Genomic DNA, 23,888 nt, shown 5'->3' with positions numbered 1-23,888 from the left:
TTGTTCACAATTGCTTCCCTTTGTTGGACCCACATGCCAGCAGCCACATTTCAAAAGGCTTTATAAACATTAACAACAAAACCTCACTGCTGGGAGCTGCAGAAGTAACAAGTGCAGAAAGAATAATTCACCTGCCTGAAGTTATATTAAATCAAACCGAACTCATGAGTAGCACCTGTGTTTTGGCTGCCCTGTGGTAGCCAAAGCTGTTCATGTGCTGCCACTCTGGTTTTCCTACACCAGTCACTCCAGCTCCCAATACCCTGCTGGGAGCACAGGGCATGGCCAGGACACCCTGCCCCGCTCAGGAGGGACCATTCCCCTGCATGTTTCACGCAGAAACTGGATTCTTTATTTTTCCAGCTGCTGTGTCAGATCCAGGGTCAAAGGTGGGCACTTCCCCCTTCCCCCAAACTCCCTAAATCACTCCCAGTGCTCCACAGAGGACCTTGAAAGTCCATATGGCTCCGAGCATCCAGTTACAGGCTTTGATGAGCTTTACTGCCCTGAGAGAGGCGAGAGTGGCACCAGCACCTGGGCAGGACAACAGCTGCCCACGGCTGCCCCGGGGGTCAGCAGGGATGGGGCTGAGGTGGCAGCAGGACACCAAATGCAGCTCCCTATCCTCACAGGGAGCAGTCTGGGAGGGAAAAGCCAAGCCTTGCACCATATGGGATTTTAAATTAATCCTGTCAGCTCAGCTAACGGTGCTGCCAACATTACAGACAGCTCGCTGAAAGCTCCTGCTCCGCCGTGAAGGGCAGGAAGGCTCCTCCAGCTGCTGGCACTGCTGCTGGGATGGATCCTGCATCCCGCAGCCCGCAGGGCCTCCCCCATCGGCTCTGCCCGCCACAGAGCACAGCCCAGAGAGTCAGGGGTGATCTGAAGGAAGTGCCCTTATCTCAGAGGTGTCCAGGAGCCTGGCAGATCCTTAAAAATGAGACTCTGGCTCTGGAATGGCAGCTGCTAAGAGGAGGCAATAAAAAGGCAATGGATGGTCCATAAGGGGTAGAGTGGGACTTCTGTGCTGTCTCATAACACACAAGAACTGGGGCTTTCAATAAAATCAGACAGGAAGAACGTCCAAGCAGATAAAAGGAAAAACTTCTCCAGCACAGTAATGAAGTTGCTGGAGTTATTGCCAGAGAAAATAAGGACAGGAGCCAAGCAGGACTCTGGAGGGGCTCAATGCTCACGCAGCTACCAGAGCACCCAGGCTCCTTGAAACACACTGTGAAATGATTCCGAGGCTCCTTTTAACTTCATCGTTATGCTGAAGAGCAGCTTGGACTATAGAGAGGCCGGGATGAAGCCTCATGCACGGGGCAGATAATTACACATTTCTTAATTTGACCTCAAGTTCTATGACAGAAGCGACTGTGAGAGCAGCAGAAACCCTGCTGGAACCGCTCAGGATGGACCCCGAAGAGGCAGAAGGGGAAGGGGCCAGAAGGTCTCAGCACCCAGGCCGGGGAAGGGGCAGCTCTGCCCTTCCCTCCCTCCCCACCCCAAGAGCCGCTCAATCAAGCCCTAATGGACCAGCGTGACGCTGGCGCTGATGAAATCCGTGCAGCCGTGCGTGCTTGAAGGGCTGAGAGAACTCTTCAGCCAAGTCCCCGCTGTGCTCTTTTCAGGAGAGGTCCTTTTAAGCCGCTGCTATTCCCAGGCCATGGCGCTGATTTAAATGTTAACACGCTCTCCAGGATGCAGGCACCTCCTGCACGTCAGGGGCGCAGGGATGACGCCGGCAGCAGCCGCAGCTGGGCTCCCAGGGGCCCGAGGCTCCCTGGCCAGCCCGGACAGGCACAGCATCCCTGGGAAGCGCTCACTCCACCAGACAAACAGAGTTGCCAATTTCCAGTAAATAACGGCGATATTTACTAAACACCTATTGCAAATTGCGGCAGCTATCGGAAACAAAGGCGACAGGGGGGAAAAGGCACTCAGGAAACAGCCAGGAAATCGTCTGGGGAATATACTCGGAGATTTGCGAAAGCTTAAGCCTGGGACACAAATCCCTGCGCTTTGTCCGTGACAATAGAGGATAAAGGCTGGTGTAGTTCCCCGGCTGCGATGGAGGGATCAGGGCCAGCTGCAGAGATAGGATCTGGCTGCGGGTGCCGGGGTTCACATCCCTGACAGCGGCTGCAGGATCAGCGGCCGCGGATTTTCTGTGACAAGCAAGGGAAAAGCCCTGGTACAATGCAAGACAGGCATTACCTGAAGGGACAAGGCTGTAAACCCTGCTTTTGCTCAGAGAACAGGGTTTGAAATAGGATAGAAAGGGGCAAATCCCAAATGTAGACAAGCAAGAGGAGGTCAGGAGCTGCCTGGTCTCCACGGAGCTGGGATGAGCTCCCACGAGGTGCCTGGAGATGGACACAGGGCAGGGAGCTCTGCAGGACAGGCAGAGCTTTCCCTGCACAGACCTTGCCATGGGAACAGCCCCACCACGAGGTCTTAGACTCAGAAAAGGCCTTTTATTCCCTGCCCTGGCCACTTTTCTGCCCCGGGCATCCACTAAGCCACCCACGGATGCCCTGCTCTGGTCCTGCCTGTCTGGAGTGTGCTCGCAGGAGGGTCAGGGACAGAACAAGGCGTGTCACTCTGGAGCTCCGCAGCCTCCCCTCCATGCAAGATTTCCCTGTCTCTTCCCTGCTGGTCTCTGCAGCAGCACAGAGCGCCTCTGAACAAGGCTCCCTGTAATCCATCAGAGGTGCTGCTGCCCATTCATGCTCCACAGGAGCTCTGCCTCTCCACTAAATCCCTCAAGCCATCTCCAAATCACCTAATCTCCATCTCCTCCACCCCCCTCTCTTCAGTGACCTTCCTCCTCACAACAGTATCTGCAAGCTTCCAGATAACTCCCTCACATCCTTATCTGCAAGAGTAGTTCAGCTGCTGCCCTGGCACTGTGCTCACACAGCAGAAGGGACATGCAAGACAAGCTCCAGGAGGGTCCAGAAAGGGATGGAAAAGCAGCAGCGTTGCAGCTGCTCACCTGAACCCCCACCAGCACCTCTGGTTTCACACCAAGGACAACCTGCAGCATCCAAATGCCAAAGCCTCCCAGCAGAGGAGGGTTAGGGTTAGCAGCAGCTGCCCCAGCCAGTCAAACCAGTCAGCAAGAGCAGGCTTGTTACGATCAGGTTCTCCTCTTGTCACCCCCAGAGCTGTGCCACCCTCCTGGATCTGTGATAGCCCTGAGGAGCAGGCAGGCTGTCCCAGAGCATCCAGTGCTCCCCACACAGCACATCCATGTACACTGATGGCCATTCCAGGGGCTCTGACACCTCGAAGGCTGCGAGCAGCTGACCTATTAAACTTGAAAGATTTGTGGTTTCCAAATGGGATGGAATTCCCAGGTCTCTTATAACCCTGCTTTCACTTCCAACAGCACGGAGCTTCCCTCAGAAGTTTCCCCACTGTAAACAGACACCGTGAAGGAGACAGATGTTGGTTGTGCCACACTAAGGAGGCATGCTGGTGTTCTGGGGGTGGGAGGTGTGGGCTCGTTCCTCCCGAGGAGCCGGCGGGGTGCAGAGCAGGGGCTGCAGCACAGGGGTTACTCAGAGGTTGCACACAGCTTCTGTTCAGTGTTTCAGCCTGGCCTCTCTGCAGCTAATGAATGTTACAGGAGGAGAGGCTGGAGGGAAATGGAGCAGAAATGCAAGGCTGCCATCTCGGATATCGTCTGCCTCCCTCCAGACAGGTTCCCACAGAGCCGCAGCAGCAGCACCCGCGGGAGCAGAGGCCGAAGAGGGACCTGGCCGGAGTGGGCACAGCTGAGGGGCACGTCCCAGCCTCAAAGCTGTGCCCCCATCCCCTGCCACGCGCAGAGGAATCCATTTCCAGTCACATCTGTGACTGAAAACCAGAATGACACTGAACTTTGTGTTCACCCTGTGCTGAGGCAGACCCCAGCTCTCGCCTGGCCCAGCCACTGGCATCCCCTGGTCTCTGCCTGGAGCAGCTTTCCCACCACACTGCGGCTGCACCAAGGGCTCTCCCTGCCCTCAGCACTTCCCAGCGTGCAGCAAATTGCCACAGCCAAGGCAGATTAAAGGATGGGCTCGGGATCACCGAGGGAATCGGGATGCTGTCCCCAAGCTGCTGCCCTGCTTTTCCCAGCAGCTCGCCCTCCTGCTCTCCCTGGTGTCCCTGCAGCTCCGCACCCTGGGCACGGCTCTCCCACAGGCAATCACAACGGAGAGGCTCTGGCATTTTCTTAGAACACCTCAAATTGCTTTTTTTACACCTCACTGCTCAGTGCCAACCCCAATTCGTGTTATTTGTGCATTTGCTTAGAGAACATTATCTGACCGGTCACCCTGCGAGAGAGAGGCTGGGGAAGAGGCTGAGGCTTCTCCCTGTCACCAAAGCAGGTTGGGAACAAGGGAATCTCTGAAAACATCCTCCTCATGCACTCAGGGAGGCCCTTGCCAGGGTCTCGGGCACAGGATGGCACGGCCCAGGACAAGGGACAGAACAGGGCTCCTTGTCTGCTGCTCCCAGCTGAGCAGGGGCCTCTGAACAGGAGAAAATAAAATTGGCACATTTCTGTGCATTCCCTCTGCTGGCAGAAGCTGGAAAAGGCAACACCCAAAAGCCTCAGGAAGATGTTGGGACTTGCAAAATGCACCTACAAATATCTGTATTGCATCCCTCTCCATGGCACATCGGCTGCTCAGTGGGAACTGCCGCGCAGGACAGCACAGTCTGGTCCCGCCCTCCAAGCGGGTGAGGGAGGCCAAGCACAGAACCCAGCAAGCTCCATCCCTGAAATCCCATGGAATAGCCAGTGTGGCTCCCCAGCACGCAGTGAGGCTCCCTGGGCCACCCAACCCTTCCCACTGCCCACATCAAACCACCACCTATCAGGCAGGCACCTTCTTGGGGAAAAGATGCCAGAGCCACTACAATTAATAATTCCGTATTAGCCCATCCCTCCAAGCTGTTCCTGCCTCACCATCTGCATGTCCTGAAATGCGAGGTTTTAGTCATAAATGCCAGGCCTCGTTTTGGAAATTTATAAGCTGTTTTGCTTCCATTACCTGAACAGCTTCCAGCTACAGTATCCAGGCATTTTAATTCCCTCAACTCCACCACGAAATGGCACAAACTTCACAATACACAGCTCTGGTGTGACAGACACTGAAGATTTCATCTTTCCAGGGAATTTCCTCCTTCCTCTGACTAAAGCCAGGTAGCCAGCAACTCAAACCTGGGCTGAAGCACACCAAGGCTCGGGGACCTTCACAGGAACATTTTGGGATCTGTGCTTAAGCAAATCGACTCGTTCCAACTCCCATATTGCAGCCACAACCCCTGATGCACCATCAATTAAGAGCAGCAATAATTACGAATGGAAAACTGCAGACCTCAGAGCAGATAATGTGTTGCCATTAGATTAAGTAGTCATAGAAATCAAAAATAAAACCTATACTTGGGCTAATTAAGCCCACTCACCATCTGATGAAGATGTGTTGTGATACCACGGAAAAGCACCAGAGAGCCATTGTAAGCAAACCAACACCACTGGGTGTCCATGTCACACTCCCTGGCACAGGGATCGTTGATGTGCCCAGTGGCACGGCCATCAGAGCTCAGGCTCTTGCAGCAGTGTTTGGGGGGGAAATGAAAACAGTCCGAACCCCTGCCCCTGGTCAGTCCCACCCCTGAGCTTGCTGACAGGACTGAATCCACCCCCACCTTCATCTGAACAAATGATAAAAGATAAATGATAAATGATAAATGATAAATGATAAATGATAAATGATCCACCCGGTGGCTGTGGCTGCGCCCCCCAACATCTCCAGTGCTCCTCAGGGTTCGCCCTCAGGACAAGAAAGAAGGAGGGAACAGGAAGAAGGATGAGGTTTGCAGATGTGGCAGCACAACAGGAGGGAACAGGAAGAAGGATGAGGTTTGCAGATGTGGCAGCACATCAGGTCACTGCAGGATGGATAATGACCCTGACCCTGGAAATATGATCCAGGGGAGCCCAGGAACTTCTAGGGTGCAGCCAGAAAAACCCGGAGGAACCTGGGGCTACTGAGGGTCACAAACTGAGTCAAGAGCAGCCCAGCAGGAAGCAGCCACTGACACACTCCACAGGACACGGGGGAGCTGCGCTGTCCCCACGGCGCTGGCACAGCGCCGAGGGTCTGCGCCTGCCCAGGGCAGCTCCCCTGAAGGCTGTCCTCTGCTACCTCCTTTAGGCTCCATGTTCCCATGAAATCTATTATGGAAGATCCACAGAACAAAGATAAAAGGGGCATGACAGTGAATTTAATTAAATATTCGAGGATTTGGTTTGGCATTATTTACTCAGAAAGGACTCCAAGCTCCGGGTTCCAGGTTTGGTTGTTACTGTGGAAACCAGCTGAATGTGATGTATAAAAAGAAAGGGCTCATCAATTAAATCATTTAAAAAGTGAAATGAAGCCTCAGGAAACACAACGTGGCAGGTTGTTCTGTATTGAGGAGTCTCTGTCCCGATGCTTTGTTCCTGGAGGCAGGAGGACTCCAAGACCTCGAGCAGCAGTTCCTGGTAACAACTTACAGGGGAACCAGTGGGCAATATGCTTCCCAAAAACGCAGTGCCAGTGGAGCAGGGGTTTGTAATTGGGCAAAGGTGCAGGCTGCAGAGCCCTCAGCCTGACTTCCAGCACCTGCATGGCTCTGCATTCGCTTCAGCATAGGTGTGGGTTTGTGTCTACCTTTGAACACTCCCTGACCCCACCTGCCACCTTCCTGAACCTCTGCAAAGGGCTCCAAAACCTTCAGGTGCAAAGAGGTGTAAGACAGAGCAAAGCCTTATTCAGCCCCCCCTCCCAGGCTGCCGGGGGGGATTGAGAGCTAAACCACTGCTCGAAATGGCAAATCTGAGGAAATGCAGATGGAATTTGAGGTCAGCCCAGGATTTACACCTCATCAGCATTCAGCAATGAAGGCAAATCAGCAAGTGAGGGTTATTAGGAGCTGGGAAGGCCCCGTGCCACCTGTCACCCTCCCCTTGCAGCCTGGCCATGGGAGGAAGGGACACCATCCCTGCCACGTCTGTTCCTCTCGGGGTGGCTCAGCCAAGTCCCCCGGGGGAAGCAGGGAGGGGACTGAGGAGCCTGTGGTGGGTCCGGGGCACGGGGACAGCTGGGATGGCCACCCCCATCTCTGCAACACGAGCCCAGCACCCCAGCAGCTGCTCAGGGCCCTTCTGCCCTGGCGCATTCCCTTCCAGCAGGAATTCTGCAAATCCCGCAGCTGCCGTGGGCCAGGGAGGGAGGGGGCAGCTGCACCTGCACGAGGGGTGATTTGTCTCACCTCGCAGAGAACGATGTGCTCAGAGGAGCTGAGGCCACGTCTGACAGCACCCATAAGGTTTTCTGTCACGCTATCCAAAGGATATTTCTTTGCTGTCCGAGCACCACCACCATTATTTAACGGTGCCAGAAGATGGATTTCCGTTTTGTTTCCTCCTGTTCTGCTCCCCACCCTCGCTCATCACAGCAAGTCCAGCCTGCCCAAGCGAGCTTTCCCAGCTGTCAGCAGGGTCAGGGAAGATCCATATCCCCCGACCCCAAAGAGCAGCAGGGGGACACAGCTGATGTGTGCCAGCGCCAGCAGCGGGTGGGTACCCTGCGCCTCAGCTCCAGTGCCTTTCACGAGTCCAAAGGGAAGCTCAGCTCACACCCAAACCCCTCAAAACCTCCTTACAGAGGAAGCTGGGGCATGAACTGCCCCCCAGAAAGGGCAGAGCTGCCCAGAGCCCCCCAGGGCACACATGGCACAGACATCTCTCCCCCAGGAGCCGTCAGAGGAGGAGGAGGAACTGGCAGCCAGCGCTCTTCATCGAACAGTTTAAACATTGATTTTTCCTACTGGCTGGCACCGAGGCCCAAACCCCAGGCAGTGCAGACATGATTAAAAAGCAGTCTCTCCTCAGACAACTAAGACACCATTCTCCTCCAGCGTGGAAGCAGCAGATGGAAACTCAAATGAGCTGCTGGGTCAGCTTTGTTCCCAGCCAGAGGAGACAAGGGGAGTGTTGCATCAGAGAATCCTCACCTGCCCCCTCCGCAGAGAGGAGAAAGATGGAGAGGCTTTACAGCTACACATAAGCTCTCAATCCTGTGCTGAAAAACTGCCCAGCACCACGGCACGAAGGGCAGGAATGCCCCAAGCACCTTCTGACACACACTGTGCATCACCAAATGACAGAGCCTGAGCGAGGAGCAGGGCCAGAGCGGTGCTAAAGGGATCACAGGCTGCCCAGCCCCGGGCCCGGCCCCACCAGCTCACTCCTGTAAGCGTGACGGCCTCGACAGGGCTCAGGGAGGGATGAACGGCTCCAGAGGGCTTTTCAGGCTCCCCTGCAGCAGGGTCACACTCCAGAATGTGCTTGTAAATGCCTAAGTCCCCTGGAGCTGCAGGAGCCTAAGGCAGCTCTGCCTGTTCTGCACTGCACCCCTGTACGCCAACATCCGAGAGAGCTGGGGGCTGGCAGCTCTCCCTGCACCTGGGAAATCTGCTCCAAAGCCTCTGTAACCCTCTTTTCTCTGCTTGAGGATCAACCACCTCACTGCTGGCCAGCCTGCAGGAGAGGCCAGGACAGTGGAGCATATCCTTTTGCTCCAAGATGTGAAATCGTTCTGAAGCCAGCAGTGCTGAGCACGGCACGGCACCAGCAGATATTGAAGATGTGCTTTAATGGCTTTGATATCGATCTGAAGATGGGGATTTTGCCTTTGACATTGGAGCACCAATGGGAAAAGGAAAAAGGCAGCTTGTGTCCAAGGGGGAGGCTCCTGAGCACCCTGAGCTGCTGCTCGCAGGTACCACTACTCACAGCACACCCGGGCTCTGGAACATGAGAGCCACCCAGGGCTGGGCACAATCCCTGCCCCCCTTGAGGGTCTGCAGCCCTGAAATGGCCTCTCCTGAGGTCTGCTCCTCAGCCACAGTCTCAGACCCTTTGGAAGGCACCTGACAACCATCCCAGCAGCCACAGTGACTGAGCAGTGGAGCTGAGGCCTCGTTCTCCAAGCAGCAGAAGAACAAATCCTGAATTTACAAAGCTGAACCCCAGCTCAATATCAAAACAGCCCCTGAGCTTCATGATACCCAAAGACCAGTGGAGAGGAATTAACAATCTCGTATCTCTCCCCAGTAACCTGGAACTTCAAAATAATTTTCTCTTTTCCATTCCCCCAGCTTCCCTAAAGAGAACAAGCGAGCCAAATGGACCAGCTTATCAGGAAATCTTGATGCACTTAAATAAGAAAGCAATTAAACACTTTAATAAGGTGAGGAAGTGCAGGAAGGAAACAATTAAAGTGAGCTCAGGATGACCTTAAAGTTTTCCACTCTTTTGGCTGAGAAAGTTCCTATTTAGCAAGTCTGGGTGATGACCAGCACCAGCACCCATCACCTCACAGAGCTCAGGGGCAGCACAGCCGGGCACAGAACCCTCCCCAGACCAACCAACCCTACTGTTCCCCACTGGCTGCTTACAGGCACTGTTTGCTCATCGTCTGGCAGGGAGAAAAGCCAAGGCAGTGCCCAAATAATGCCCTCCCTGGGCAGCAAAGCCAAGTGCACAGACCTCGAGTGTCCCCAGAGGGTCCCAGCCCACGCTGCTGCCCGATAGCCACCCACCTCACGTATTGATGACAATAAATGCCTTCACTTCCACGCTACTTTAACAAGAGGACATCAAAGGCCTGGCAGGTTCAGAAGGCCTGTGGCACCCTTAACAAGTACATTTTTAGTCTCAGTTTTATGGATGAGGAAATTGAGGCTGGGAAGTGGAATGATTTGCCTGCACAACAGAGGAAAGGAAGAAAGGCTGGAAGGAAAAACACAGGAGCTGTCTCTCAGCCCCCGCCGGGAGGAGCCCCCGGGGAGCTGCCTCCGTGCCAGGGCTGAGCTCAGACCACCCAGCCCCTCTCGGGTCCACAGGCAGCCCCGGGAGCTCGGAGCACTCCTGAGCACTCGGAACAGTCGGGATGCTTACGCAGCCCCCGTGCTGAGAGCCTGAGACATGAGCAGAGGCCTCTGTGCAGCGATTACACGGGAAAAGGGCTTCAACAAACAACCACTGCACAAGGGTTATTTGTTCCTGCATCAGCCAAACACCGGGCTGGGGACCTGGAGGCAGCAGCTGCTGTTCTGTGTAATTTGAACAGGCCCCCAAAGAGCAGGGCAGAGGAGGAGCTGCTCCTGCCCAGCGCCTGCTGCATGTCCTGCCGGCCAGGGGCACCCCTGGGTGCAGCGGGGGCAGAAGGGGACATTTTACAAAAGGCTGGGCAAGAGGAGGGCAGGGCAGGGGTGACCCGGGCAGGGATGGCCCCCACGCCTGTCCCCCACGCCTGGCTGTGCAGGGCAGAGCATCCGGCCCCCGCTGGAGCAGCCTCATTGACGAGCCTTGTCATCGTTCCTCAAGACTAATTTTTTTAAATTGCAAAATCTTACAGAGCTATTAACCTCAAAAGAGTTTAACATATGGCAGCGCGAGTCTCCCTCTTACCCTAATTATAAGGCTTGCAGTAATGGGGCTGTCTTTTAAGTTACAGCTGCTATGCTTTTGGCTTTTCACTAACATTACATCCTATTAAGGAGCTACATTTAATGCATGCAAATTGCCAGAACACCGAGAGCCTGGGACCAGCGAGGGGATGCATTTAAGCAACAGCAGCAATATCCCAGGGTCAGGCTCACCCTGCTGAGAGATCCCTATGATCCATCAATCAAACTCCACTCATTAATTAACTAATTCATTAAGTATCGTCCTAGATGAAGGTTCTCCAAGGCGGAACATTGTGTTGACAGCGACGTCCTGTCAGCACTTAGCAGTACGAGCCCCCTCCAAGGCCAGACACCCCAGACTCAGGGTGGCTTCAGCAGCGCTCCATGACATCAGCTCCAGGGGAAGAACTGCCCAGTCTGCCCCACCTGGCCCAGCATACCCCTAAAGTACTGTAAAAAGAGAGTAAAACCCGGGTTTTTTTTCAGGAAAAATGATAAAGTTTGCAAATAAGAAGAAATAGTAATTAATTAATTAATGACAAAGGGTTTGGACAATCAGGAAGGGCCTCCACTGGAGCTGCAGGTCTTGCTGCCCAGAGCTGTGGTGGGCTTTGCTGGGAATGGCACAGCTTGGAGCGGGCCTGCCTGCAGCCTGGAAAGGCTCTCCCGGGGGAGTTCGGGGAAAGCCTGCCCTAGCGACGAACGGCATTTTCCTGCTGTCTAAACAAACAGCAGGCTGGGAGGGGAGCTGTGCACGCCTGGGTGCTCCCAAACCCCCTGTGAGCGGTGGGTGCCGCGGGACCCACCCCGCTGTCACCCCCGGGACCCCACCCCACTGTCACCCTGGGACCCCACCCTGCTGTTACCTCGGGACCCCACCCCACTGTCACCCTGGGACCCCACCCCGCTGTAACCCCCGGGACCCCACCCCGCTGTAACCCCCGGGACCCCACCCCACTGTCACCCTGGGACCCCACCCCGCTGTCACCCTGGGACCCCACCCTGCTGTCACCCTGGGATCCCACCCCACTGTCACCCTGGGACCCCACCCTGCTGTCACCCTGGGACCCCACCCTGCTGTCACCCCGGGACCCCACCCCGCTGTCACCCCGGGACCCCACCCCACTGTCACCCTGGGACCCCACCCCGCTGTCACCCCGGGACCCCACCCCACTGTCACCCCGGGATCCCACCCCGCTGTCACCCTGGGACCCCACCCCACTGTCACCCTGGGACCCCACCCCGCTGTCACCCCGGGACCCCACCCCGCTGTCACCCTGGGATCCCACCCCGCTGTCACCCCGGGACCCCACCCCGCTGTCACCCCGGGACCCCACCCTGCTGTCACCCTGGGATCCCACCCCACTGTCACCCCGGGACCCCACCCTGCTGTCACCCTGGGATCCCACCCCGCTGTCACCCCGGGACCCCACCCCGCTGTCACCCCGGGACCCCACCCCGCTGTCACCCCGGGACCCCACCCTGCTGTCACCCTGGACCCCACCCCGCTGTCACCCTGGGACCCCACCCCGCTGTCACCCTGGGACCCCACTCCCCTGTCACCCTGGGATCCCACCCCGCTGTCACCCTGGGACCCCACCCCGCTGTCACCCTGGGATCCCACCCTGCTGTCACCCTGGGACCCCACTCCCCTGTCACCCCCGGGACCCCACCCCGCTGTCACCCCCTGCCCAGGGCAGCCTTGCCGCCGTTCCCTCAGCCCCCCGCGCTCCTGGAGCACGGGAACAGCACAGCCCTGGCTCCAGCCCAAGGACTAATTTACTTTCCCGAGCCTGGAGCTCACCCAGGCATATTAAAGCGGAGCGGGAGCCGCTGCCAGCCCCCTGGTCTAGACAGGGGCTCCGACCCGGCGCGTCGCGCTCCCGGTGCCTGCAGCTGCCAGGGCTGATGGAATCCAGCCCCTGCAGCCTCCCCCGGCCCTTCCCCAGCGGGCTCCCACCCTCCCGTGGCCGGAGGAGAGGCAGCGTGTGGTAATGGTCACCTCTGCAGCAGCTCCTGCTCCCTGAAGAAAAGCCTCCTGGCTTCAGTGCCGCAGGCTGTAATACTGAAAATGGCTGTAAATGTGAAAAATTGGCACATTGTAGTCCAACAAGACAATTTTTGAATTGCTGCATGCAGCTGTGCAGTTCTAGATGCGATGCTGCCTGCATCCTAAGCTGGGAACTGGAGCCTCTGAAATAAGAAAACAGTCTTGGGTTGGGGTTTCCTTTCTGCTGGTCCCGAAGAAGGAAGCAGAGTGACCCCAGAGCGCGGATCACTGCAGGCTGAGGAGGGGTGCTCAACAACACAACATCCCTGTTATTTGAAGAAGACCAGCTTTCGTGTGAGGCCTTTCTGCCTGTATGCTCTGAAGAGTCAAAATTCCAGAATAAATAAATTGTGGCAAGATGAGATGGTGAAAGAAAAGAAATTGGTGTCTGGAGGAAGGGGAAAAACAAACCCTCATTTAACCAGCCATAAGGAACCACTTCACGCCTCGTTTCTCCCAGTGAGCAGGGAGTGGGGAGGGTTTGTGGATAATACCTGGAAGTCAGGCACCTTTCCGGAGCCACACTTTTACTGTAATGTGCTTCTTCGGGGAAGCCAACAAGCCCGGATCATTAAATTTTAGTGTGATCTTTGTAGCCCTCTGCACTGTTTGATTAAAATTTAATAACTGATTTGGTGGCTTTTCCTGGAGTCTTGTCCATCCCGCCGGCAGCTCCGGTGGCTTTGGGGGGCCGTGGGGTAGGAGGTGGCAGGGTTGCTTTGCAGAGTGGGGCTCAGGGAAAGGTTCTTCCCCCTCACTCCAGAGGGTGCTGGCACTGCCCGGGCTCCCCAGGGAACGAGCACGGCCCCGAGGCTGCCGGAGCTCCAGGAGAGCTTGGACAGCGCTGCCAGGGATGCTCAGGGTGGGATTGTGGGGTGTCTGTGCTGAAAGCCTGGGCAGCGAAGCCCTGTCCCTCCCCGTGCTGAGCTGGAGCTCCTCGGGAGCCGGGCTGGGAGCACAGCCCGAGCCCCACTGCCTGGAAACGCTCCCCGGGAAGCTCCAGCTCCAGCTGAACGAGCAGGGTTCTGCCGAGGTGTCTGCGTGTGCACTGAGATGAGGAATGGCCCGGAGCTGTTTGTCTGCAGAATGCAATGAAAGGCTTTGTTTATCGCGGTGTGAGCGCTGGCAGCTGGAGGTGCGGGCGATGCCGAACGACGCTGCTCCCTCCGGCATCCTCCGGGGCCCGGGGCTCTGCTCGCACACCCGGCAGCCCAGGCAGGCTAGGCTCAGGTAAGCTCAGCCTGAGCTCCTTCACGGGGCCACCAGAGCTGGTCCTGGGGACCACGAGCCACCCTCCTGTGGCTCTGGGCTCAGGCTCAGGCTCTGCAGTCGCCCTCGTGCCCTGAGCGCCTGAATCCCGGGAGTGGGAGGGGTGTTGTGTGCACCCTGAGATGCCCTCGGGTGCCCTTTGCAGGCTGGCACTGTCCCTGTCCCCGTCCCAGTGGGGATAACACCGCCTCCAAGCTTGCCACCCCCTCTCCACGGCAGGAGGGAACCACGTTTTGGGGTGTTCCAGAGAAATGGGAATTTGTAATTGGGAGGGTGAGTGCTACCACAGAGCCCCCATCCCTCAGAGCCCTGGGGACAGCCTGGCACAGCCCCGCACCTCCCCCAGGGCAGCATGGCTGGACCAGGCACCAAACTGGCAGCCTTTCACTTGACCTCCTTTTTGTGGAGCTACAGTGAACCTTTCTTCTCTTCCCCTCCTTTTTTTTTTCACAAAAAAATCTGAAGCCATTTCCAGTATTACAGCTTTTGCTGCATAAACCAGGGGGATTTTCTTCAGGGAGCAAAAAATTGATTCCGAGGTTTCCATTAAGTGACATTAGCACAGCACGGCCTCTTCCAAGGGCTGAGCTTGGCAGTGAATGTGTTGGAAAAGAAATGGGGTCTTTGCAAGGCCTGACTTCGGTGGAATTGGGCTGCAACAGCCACATTAAGCTGCTTTTACAGTGGTGCATGGAAGCTGGCCTCTGGGGAGGGCCAGCCCAGACTGGGATGGGGCTGTGCTGGCACTGCCCATGTCCCTCCTGTCTGAGGAGCCCCAGGCCTGAGGAAATGAGGTCTTGGATGGAGTGTGCCCTGCAGCGGGGTCAGCTCCTGGAGAACAAGCCCTCGGCCTCTTCCGAGTGTGCCCATGGCTCCAGCATCTTCAGCAGCATCCCCACTCATGGCAGGCCTTTCCCTTTCCCTCTCCCTTTCCCTCTCCCTTTCCCTTTCCCTTTCCCTTTCCCTCTCCCTTTCCCTTTCCCTTTCCCTCTTCCTTTCCCTTTCCCTTTCCCTTTCCCTTTCCCTTTCCCTTTCCCTTTCCCTTTCCCTTTCCCTCTCCCTTTCCCTTTCCCTTTCCCTTTCCCTTTCCCTTTACCTCTCCCTTTCCCTTTCCCTTTCCCTTTCCCTTTCCCTTTCCCTTTCCCTCTCCCTCTCCCTTTCCCTTTCTCTTTCCCTCTCCCTCTCCCGGACCCCTGCTGCCGGCAGGGCAGTGATTGACACCACAGTGACAATGACGTGGCTTCACCTTGGCACAGCAGTGATTGTGCCAGACAGAGCTGTTTAAATACCACCAGACAGAGTGTTACTCACAGGAAAACGAGGCCTTAAATGTCATTATTTGTGTCATTATTAATAGCCCCTAATTGTGTTCTCTAATCATCATGAAATTATGTTAATATTAATATTCACATCAAAACTGCCTAGGGAAGGAGGAGAACTTTTTTTTAAAAAAACCAAAAGCCAGCCCTACTCTGTGTCAATCCCCATTAATGGAAACACTTGCCTGGTGCGCCGGAGACACGGATCACTGCAGGGAATCTCTGCTCCTCCCAGCCCGGGAAAGGCTCTGCCTGCTGCCATCCAGGGCCCTCGGACACCCTCAGAGCCCATCACTGCTCTGTGAGGAGCTCGGTTTCATCCAGGAGCGGTTCCAACAAATCTGCTGGAGGGAGGGAAGCCAGGTTCTTTACTTACCCTGGGAAATCTCAGAGGTGCAGGAATATCGCAACATTTTGTACCAATACTGGCTTTTGCTACATGTTTTTGCTCTGCTGAGTTTATTCTTTTCATTGAGTTTTTGCCAGCATGAAAATCCACCCGAGAGAACAGCAACAGTGTGAGCCCACCAAAGAAACCTTTAGAAAAGCCTTCCAAAGGCTTTTATTTATTAACTTCAATGACTGCTGCTCAAGAGCTGAACTCTGGGATGCTGAGGACATTTGGCACCCTGGACCAATATTACAGTTATTTTACCAGCTCCCCAAGGGCCACACTGAAGCCTTTACCACTCCACAGCCCCATTCCCCAGGTGATGCTCACCAGCTGCAGCCTCTGCCCCCACCGCCTCCTGTCCTGACCATCAGATGTCCTGGATGAAGGACAAGGAACCTTTCTTTTTTTTCTGGAAATAAATGGTAATCAGAAGAAATGGCTTTCTCTGCAATTTTCTCCATTTTCCAAGCAGCTCTACTTGTGAGCACCCAAACGCCTGGCTTAATAAAACAGAGGTTTCAGTGTGGCAACTGTTACACCTCGAGTTAAATATAACTCAGAGTTGAAAATAACTGCAGAGCACTCGCAGAGGGAGATGACACGGGGATGCTTTGGAGAACAGCTCCAACAGGTCCCTTCTGGGTGTGGAGGCAGCGCAGGAGCTTCCCCTGCCTTCCCTCACCAGCTGCACTGCCAGGCCCGGCCGAGCAGCTTCAAATCCCTTTTTCCCTGGGGGTCGGGGGAAGGAAGTTTGCGAAGGTGTTTAACACTTCCATGTGAATGATTTTTCCATAAAATATTAATGACGTGGATATAACCTAATTGAGTCCTTAGGGCAATAACCTCTGACAAAACGGCCCTGATTAGGAGATAATTGACTGGCGTTAGAGAGCTTAATGTTGGCAAGGTCCATTATCTGGGGATAACGACCCCCTTTTGCCAGGTGCCAGGGCCATTAGGGGGGCTTTTGGGGGAATAAATCCTCCCTTGCCTCTTCTGTCCAGTACTTTAGAAATGATTCTGTTATCCTGTGATTGGATGGGGCAGGCTGGCAGGGTGACAGTCCTGGTTCTTGTCCTGGCCCTAAGTGCCCGGGACAAACACAAAGCACAAGAGATGGTGTTTTCCCCCAAAACCAAACGTTTTCTGCACTCTCCCCCAGACCTGCACATATAGGGACATTCAAGAAAGCATGAATATAAACCACCATTGACTTCAATTTATATTAATACACTGTGCAGTGAACTGAGGTGGCTGATTCACAATCCTCATCAGATTTCAGTGCGCCGGGTAAATCAGCTCCCTTGGTTCACAGTAGTTTAATTATAAGCAAATTGCAAGTGAATTAAGATAAATCGAATTAGAACCACTCTAATACTGAACAAAAACGCCCACCGAGGAATCTGTGGAGGTTTAACTGCTCCCCTTCGAGAGGTGACTTGGGACACATTGGCCAGGCACTGAGCGAGGCCGGGCTGAGCAGGAGCTGGCTCCAAGGGCCGCTGCGGGCCGGGAGAGCAGCAGGAGCACGGCACTGACCCCTGGCCGCTCCCTCGGCCCGGTCCTGCGGCCACTGGACCACGGCACCGGCCACTCTCGGAGCCGGGGAGCAGAGCCAGAGCAGCGCACGGGAGGTTGAAAGTAGGGGAGAGGAGGAGCTGGAGCAGACTGCTGCGGCACAAATTGGAAGCTGGGGTGGCTCTTTCTTCTTCTTCTTCTTTCTTCCCTCCCAGGGAAGTGTCATTTGTACAAATTGCCCGTCCGTGCCAGCTCGGGAGAGACCTCACAAGGGAAACCTGGAGCCTTCCCCGCTTTTCATGTGAGCGGATGCCCCTTTTATTTCTGAGCAAGGAGTAAGTGGAGAAGAAAGGAGCTCCTGTCAGCCTCCGGGAGACAAATTGCTTCCTGCAGCCCGAGGTGCCTCCGCTGTAACAACCGCCCGCTCCGGAGGTGAGCCGAGCTGCCCCAGCCTCTCCCCTCTCCCCAGCTCCCGGCTGTTAAATCGAGCCCCGCATAAGAACCCAGGCCTGGCTTTCACTTTTATCTGGCCAGGATGATTTACTGGGCCGCTGCGTGCAGCCGCAAGGCACGCCGCAGCTCGGGCGGCTGGAGCAGCGCTGCGGGAACGGAGCGACCCCGGGTGCCGGGTTAACGACAGCGGCCGCGGCCCGGGCGCTGCTCCGCCGCTCCGACGGGCTCTTATCTCCCCGGGCGCTCTCCTCCCGAAGGCAGCTGGGCAGCGGGGCCGCCGGAGCGCTGCAAGCCATAAAGTTATTAAAACAGCGGAGGCAACAAAGCGGCGCGGCTTCCCCGCTGCTCTGACATTTCCAGAGGGTGAAAGGTAAAAACATGCTCTATAAAAACCCAGCCCGGGGTTTGCGGCTGCTGCCGGAGCTCTCGGAGCAGCTAATTAAACGGGAGGGGCAAAGCCGCAGAGAAACTTCCAGCCAGCAAATCAAAGCCCAGCCTGGCAGGAGCGGGGGCTGCGGGAAGGGCACCCCTTTTGTCCTTTGAACCTCCTTTTTTGGGGAAAAGTGGGAGCGGGGCTTGGCGTCACCGGGCGGCTCCATCCAGAGCCCCTAATTATCCCCCCGATCTCACAGCGTGGAGGCCGGGAGCCAAAGCACAGGAAAAAAGTGCTGCAGATGGCAGAGCTGCAGGCGCAAGCGGCGCATTCCCACACTCCAGCCCCAGCTCTGCTGGGTTCTGCCCCTCTTCGCTCTGCGCTGTGGCCCCACGCCGGGGGATGGAGGCGGTGCACCCCACGTCTGTGGGGTCCGCACCTCCTCCCGCCCGTCCGCACAGGCACATCCCCGAGTCTGATTGATCTGTGTGAGCTGCCCGCCCGCCCCGTCGCTAATGGCCTCGTTAGTTAGGGGAAAGGATTACCGAAGTCAATTTATGATATGGAAAAGTGAAAAACCAGCAAAATCAATAATTCTGCAGGGTCGGGGTAGGCTGGGGAGAGGGAAGGGGGCCCAGGGGTGAGTTCAGGTAACCAATGAGCTTAAAACCCCCGTTCCCGGCATCTGGCCTCGTGCTCCATCCCTGCTCGGCAGCATTCCATTCGGATGAGGCAGCCTGTGCTCACTGCTCCCGGTCCTCCTCCGGCCGGCACCAGCAGAGCATCCCAGGCTCCTCTTCCGCCGCGGGGCTGTGCCACCTGGCACCTCCTCCAGGGAGGGAACGTGGTGCCCAGGCTGCCCCCGCCGCATCCCGAGGGGCCAGAGCTCACGCAGGGAGCGGGCAGGTGTGGCAGAGCCTCCTGTGCTGGGGAGAGATGAACCTGGTGGAAGTGGCTCACCAGTGTCCCTGTCAAAGACATCCTGCAGCTGTGGGAAGGCTCCAGAGCTGGAGCCAGACAGGTTTGGATGAGTCAGGAGGTGGGAATGATCCGTGGCAGGAGTGATGGAGGGTTTCCTGTTCTGGAAATTCGGGGAGGGATTTGTTCTTTTGAAGCCTGCTGGAGTTCATGCAGGAGCTAATCTGGAGCAGCCAAATGTACCGGGCTGTGCACAGAGGGATCCCAAAGGTTCCCTCTGATCCACGATCCAAAACCACGAGCCCCCTGTGACACGGGCTGCTGTAAAGCCTCTTGCCAAATATCTCTGTTCAGTGGTAATTCCTATTACAGCTGATTTCTAGCATGTGGCTGCACACCCCGTGGTTTACAAGAGCTCTGGAGCACTGGCAGAGAGCAAGAGAGTTTGGAAAAATAACTAGAATGGTGAATGTGGTTTTTTGAACTTTCCTTATCAAATTATGGCAACAAGAGGAATCAGAGGATGCCCTCCATGCCCACCCTGGCTCATCTATCCTCCCTCCCACCCAGCCTGTGCCTCAAGGCACACACACCTCAGTTCCATCTTCTCTGTCTCTTGCTGTTGTTTTCCCCCAGTATAAATTTTGCATTTCTAGCCTGCTTGTCATATTTCCTACCGGATTGGGTGTTTAATTAAAATCATAATTAAAATTGATCTCCTCATTAGCATGCACCTGCTCTGCTGCTCACGTCCTGGCATTTAATTATATGCTGAAGATGTCAAGTCTGACAGGCGAGAACGAGACCCCGACCAGTAACCCCTGACAGGACTTCCCAGTGACAACATCTGGATACTGGAGCCCATCTGCTGGAATGGCCTCAGTGCTGGACAGGGGGACGTGGGCACTGCTGAAGCTGGGGGCTGGGAGCCCCCAGGGTCAGCAGGGTCTGCACCCCAGCAGCCTGCACACCCACTCTGGAGATTTCTGGCATGAATGTGTGGGGACAGTTTCCCCAGCTGGTACAAACCTCTCTGTACTCGCTGGGCTCCCATCAGGACCAGTGTGGAGACCCAAGCCTGCTCTCTTCTGGAGAGGCCCAGCAGCCCAGGTTGCTCTCCCTTCCGTGGGGAAAGCAAAGCTCCCCTCACCTTGCCTTGGGGTGGCCATTAATGGAATTATCCGAGTTCTTTCTGGTTCTGAAAGTGCATCTGCTCTTTTCCCTGTGTGCCAAGCAATAAAGCTGCCAAAAGGCATTTTTTGGGGCTGTTATCCATGAGGAGTTTTATTCCCCTGCACTTTGGAAGTCTCCCACTGATGGATGTGGGTTCAGTGGGATCTGTGAAGCAGTGAAAGCTGACATGGAACGTACTCTCTGAATTTAAGGCTCTCCCTATGGCTCCCTGGGGACCCAGTGTGTTTGGAACCCAGGACTTGCCTCTCCTCCTGCTCTCGGTGTGGGATGGGGCTTGGGCAGTGCTGGGCAGTGTCTCCAAAGCCTTTCAACTGTGGAAACCCCAGCTCAGCCACCTGAGTGCTGCAGGGGATGCTGCTTACCAGCAAAGTGGCTTCCAGTGAAGAGCAAAGAGGAGAAGCCCTTTAAATCCCCTCCTGTACAACTGGTTCTGGTTCCTGCCCAGCCAGGGGTGGCTGGTGACACACAGCAATGCTGCACCCGTGTCAGGGACAGGCTGGGGGACATCCCCTCCAGGTGGAATTGCCCTTACCTTTTTATGGCTCCTTTTTACAGCCAAGGCCATCAAATGCCACATACAGAGACCTTTATGCCTGGAGAAGTTGGGCCTGGAGCTGAGGCTGGAGGTTTATTGCAGCTGGGCTAAAGGGGGGGAATGCCGTAGGTGCTGCGGACATGTGGGGACAGAGTGACCCTGCAGGGACAACCTTCACACGTGGCCCGAGAGTGAAGCAGAAGAGTTCCCAGCTGGGAACATGAAGGGACCCTTGGCAGTAACAACCACTGCAATGTAAACCCAGAGCTGCTAAACCCCACCAGACCTGGCAGCAGCCGCCGTCTGACCGCTCCTCACAAAGACAGCCCAGCCCTTTGGGCATAAATAAGGCACTGGAACGGTATGAAGAGAAATACACAAGCGTTAATAGCCTGACAGCAGCACAGCATCCCATTGGGAACATTATTTATGAGGCTGTACCAGTGCCAGTCCTGCTGGGAAAAGCCCTGCTGCATGGAATGAGATCCGGGAAGGCTGCAGCGTGCATGGGACGGAGCAGGGTCAGCCAGGGCAGCGGGACCAGCACACGGGCCAGGGACACAGCTCCAGCACAGCAGAGCAGGACTGTCCTGCCAGGCCCTGGGGTGCTGCATCTGGGCACGTTCTCCGTGATTTTAATGAGATTTTTGCATGAGCAATAATTCATCAGCCTGGAGTACAGGCCAGGGAGAGATGAAGTGTGGGCACTTGCCAGGCTGTGCTGGGAGCAGGGCTGTGGCACAGGGAGCAGCTGGACACCCCCGTCCTGCCCTTGGAATGAGCCCGGGAGAGAAATGGAGCCTAAAGAAACATTTGTCATTTGAGCTGTAATTACACAATTACGTAAATGCATGATATTAGTAGTCAAGAGCCTGGAGTTTTCACTAAAGAGTCCCTAAAGTAAATAAACATTTTCAAGCGATTACATTATTGGGATGAGATTTTTTAAAAAATAAAATGTTATAGATTGTGCAGCATGACACTAGAAAGCAAGAGGGAAAAGCAAACCAGGCCCAAACCAGTGACTGTCAGGGCAGCAGGTGAGGGACACGTCAGACTCTGCAGTGGTGGCTCGTTTTTGGACTGCTGCTCCCAGAGACAGGCTCTGGACATGAAGGCAGTGTGGATTAGAGGAGTGGAAAGACAATTCCATTTAATTTTAAGAGATACCACTGTGGAGAAGGCACATGAAGATGGCAGTTGCAATGGAAGTACAGAATATAAATAAATATATGTGTAAAAACAAACAAAAGCCCATCAAAACAAGCAAGAACCAAACTCAATCCCTGCATTACACTCAGTAATTAAATATTTATCAGAGCAGAGGAAGTAAAATCCATTTACTGCTTTGGGCCAGTTACAATCTTCCTTTTAAAAATCCTTTGCAATTAGTTCATTGCTCCCTGAGAGATGAGAACACTGGAATAGTCTCCAGGTCCATCCTGAACAAACAACAGTTGAACATTTTCTCTCCTGGTTTGTGGGTGTGCAAAGTTCCAAGGAACTCTGAGCAGCTCAGGCCTTGCTGCTGCATGTCCTGAGTGCGGGGTTCCCGTGGACTCTGCAAGTGCGAGGGATTGCCCTGGTGTTTGCCATTAATCCTGGTGGGGTCACCAGGAGCATGGCTTCCTGCATTTCCTTTATCCAGAGAGCTGGGTCTAAACACGGCAGATTGCTCCAAGCTCCTTCCAGTGGGATTTTGGGGCGAGGGCTGCCTTAGCTGCCCATGTGATGCCATCTGGTTCAGGGTTCCTGATTTAGGACATGCTCTGCTCCTGTTCCTGGCATTGTCCATCCCTTGAGGACCCGAACTGCAGGATGTGCCAGTGCCCAGGTCCTGTGGCTGCCAGGGGTTCAAGCAGCACAGGTGACAAGGGGCACAAGATCCTGCTGGCACCAGGAGTGGGGGCCCAGGGGAGAGCCCCCCTTCCCCTCCGTCCTCCACAGCCCAGGACGCGAAGTGCGGTTGTGGAATTTCACATTTGAGATAATTGCATTAAGGTAATTGCCACTGCAGCATTATTTCCCATTCCTGGGAGAGGCTGAGAGCAGGCTGAGTGCATTGTGTCTGCGTTAGCAGATTAATAATTACAGCCCTTCGGAGCAGCGCTGGTTTGTATGGATTCGCAGCTGCCGGATCATTACCCGCCACACTTGAAGACACCCTATAGGAGCACAACGCCGCGTGCTGCACAGTTTGCTTCCTCTGCTGCTGGGTCCTGCCTTTGCTACATTTTCATCAGACTCACAGCTTGTAAGAAATAGAAAACATTTAAAACCTGAAGCAAGCGAGCTCTAGAGCCGCGTGGAGCCATCGGGGATTCTCTGGCGAATGCCTTGGGAGGGAAGTGTTCAGTCCCTCAGAGGAAAACTTTACCCTTCCCAACACTGCCTGGTCCTTGGGAGGCTCTGGTGCACGTGGGACTTATCTGAGCCCACAGCACTCCCCGGGAAAAAGGAGATCTGTGGAGATCTTCCCCATCTGCAGAGCCACCGCTGCCTCTGCAGCAGCTCTATTTGCTACAAAATAATTTAGGAGAGGGAGCAGAAGGCTCCTGTGGCCTATTGAAAAAGATTAATAATTTAGGGAAGCTGGATGAAATTACGGAGCAGGATAACTCAGCCTCACAAAGAGGATAACACACAATCTCTAACAATCCCACAGCATGAGGGAACAGCAGCTCTGTGTCCCACCTGGCAGAGCTCATCCCCACCTGAACAGTGGGGCATGGGAACCAGGCAAACTGGGAAGAGGACACGAATAGTTCACAGAGGGAACTGTTCTGTTTAGCTCTTCTTCCGGATTAGAGCTAACTGAAAAATTAAAGCATTAATTGTGAACAGAAAATTAGATTGAGAAACTGATTTCAGTTTTTACAGTCTGGGGCGTAAGAGGGCAAAGAGTTCACCTGAAAGCAAAGAATTCTTTCCTCCCTAATGGTGTCTCCTTCATGTATTGATCAACGGCTGTATGAAGCAAGCATCTCATTTAGGACACAAACAATATTGTGTTTCTTCTGCACCCTGAGGTATTGCACAGGGAACTTTAGCATAGAGCAAGTACCAGTGACTCAGAGGTGACACAGTCAGGACAGCAGACCTGGGAGAGGACATCAGTTATTCTGGAAGGTCAGTGGGTATGAGGATGGATCTGCACATCCATCGTCCATCCATCCATCCATCCATCCATCCATCCATCCCTCCATCCATCATCCATCCATCCATCCATCCATCCATCCATCCATCGTCCATCCATCCATCATCCATCCATCCATCGTCCATCCATCCATCCATCCATCCATCATCCATCCATCCATCCATCCCTCCATCCATCCATC

General features: G+C 55.1%; 1 protein-coding gene across 1 annotated transcript in view; it reads right to left on the bottom strand.

Moving 5' to 3' along the window:
• ZPR1 (ZPR1 zinc finger) overlaps window positions 1–23,888 on the bottom strand; it is a 437,500-nt gene that overhangs the window by 253,573 nt on the left and 160,039 nt on the right. The window lies entirely within an intron of this gene.

The sequence above is a fragment of the Anomalospiza imberbis genome, chromosome 24 (assembly GCF_031753505.1).
Source record: "Anomalospiza imberbis isolate Cuckoo-Finch-1a 21T00152 chromosome 24, ASM3175350v1, whole genome shotgun sequence".
Taxonomy (NCBI): Eukaryota; Metazoa; Chordata; class Aves; order Passeriformes; family Viduidae; genus Anomalospiza; species Anomalospiza imberbis.
Note: the sequence above shows the minus strand (reverse complement) of the source record. Positions and strands in the feature narration are given on the sequence as shown.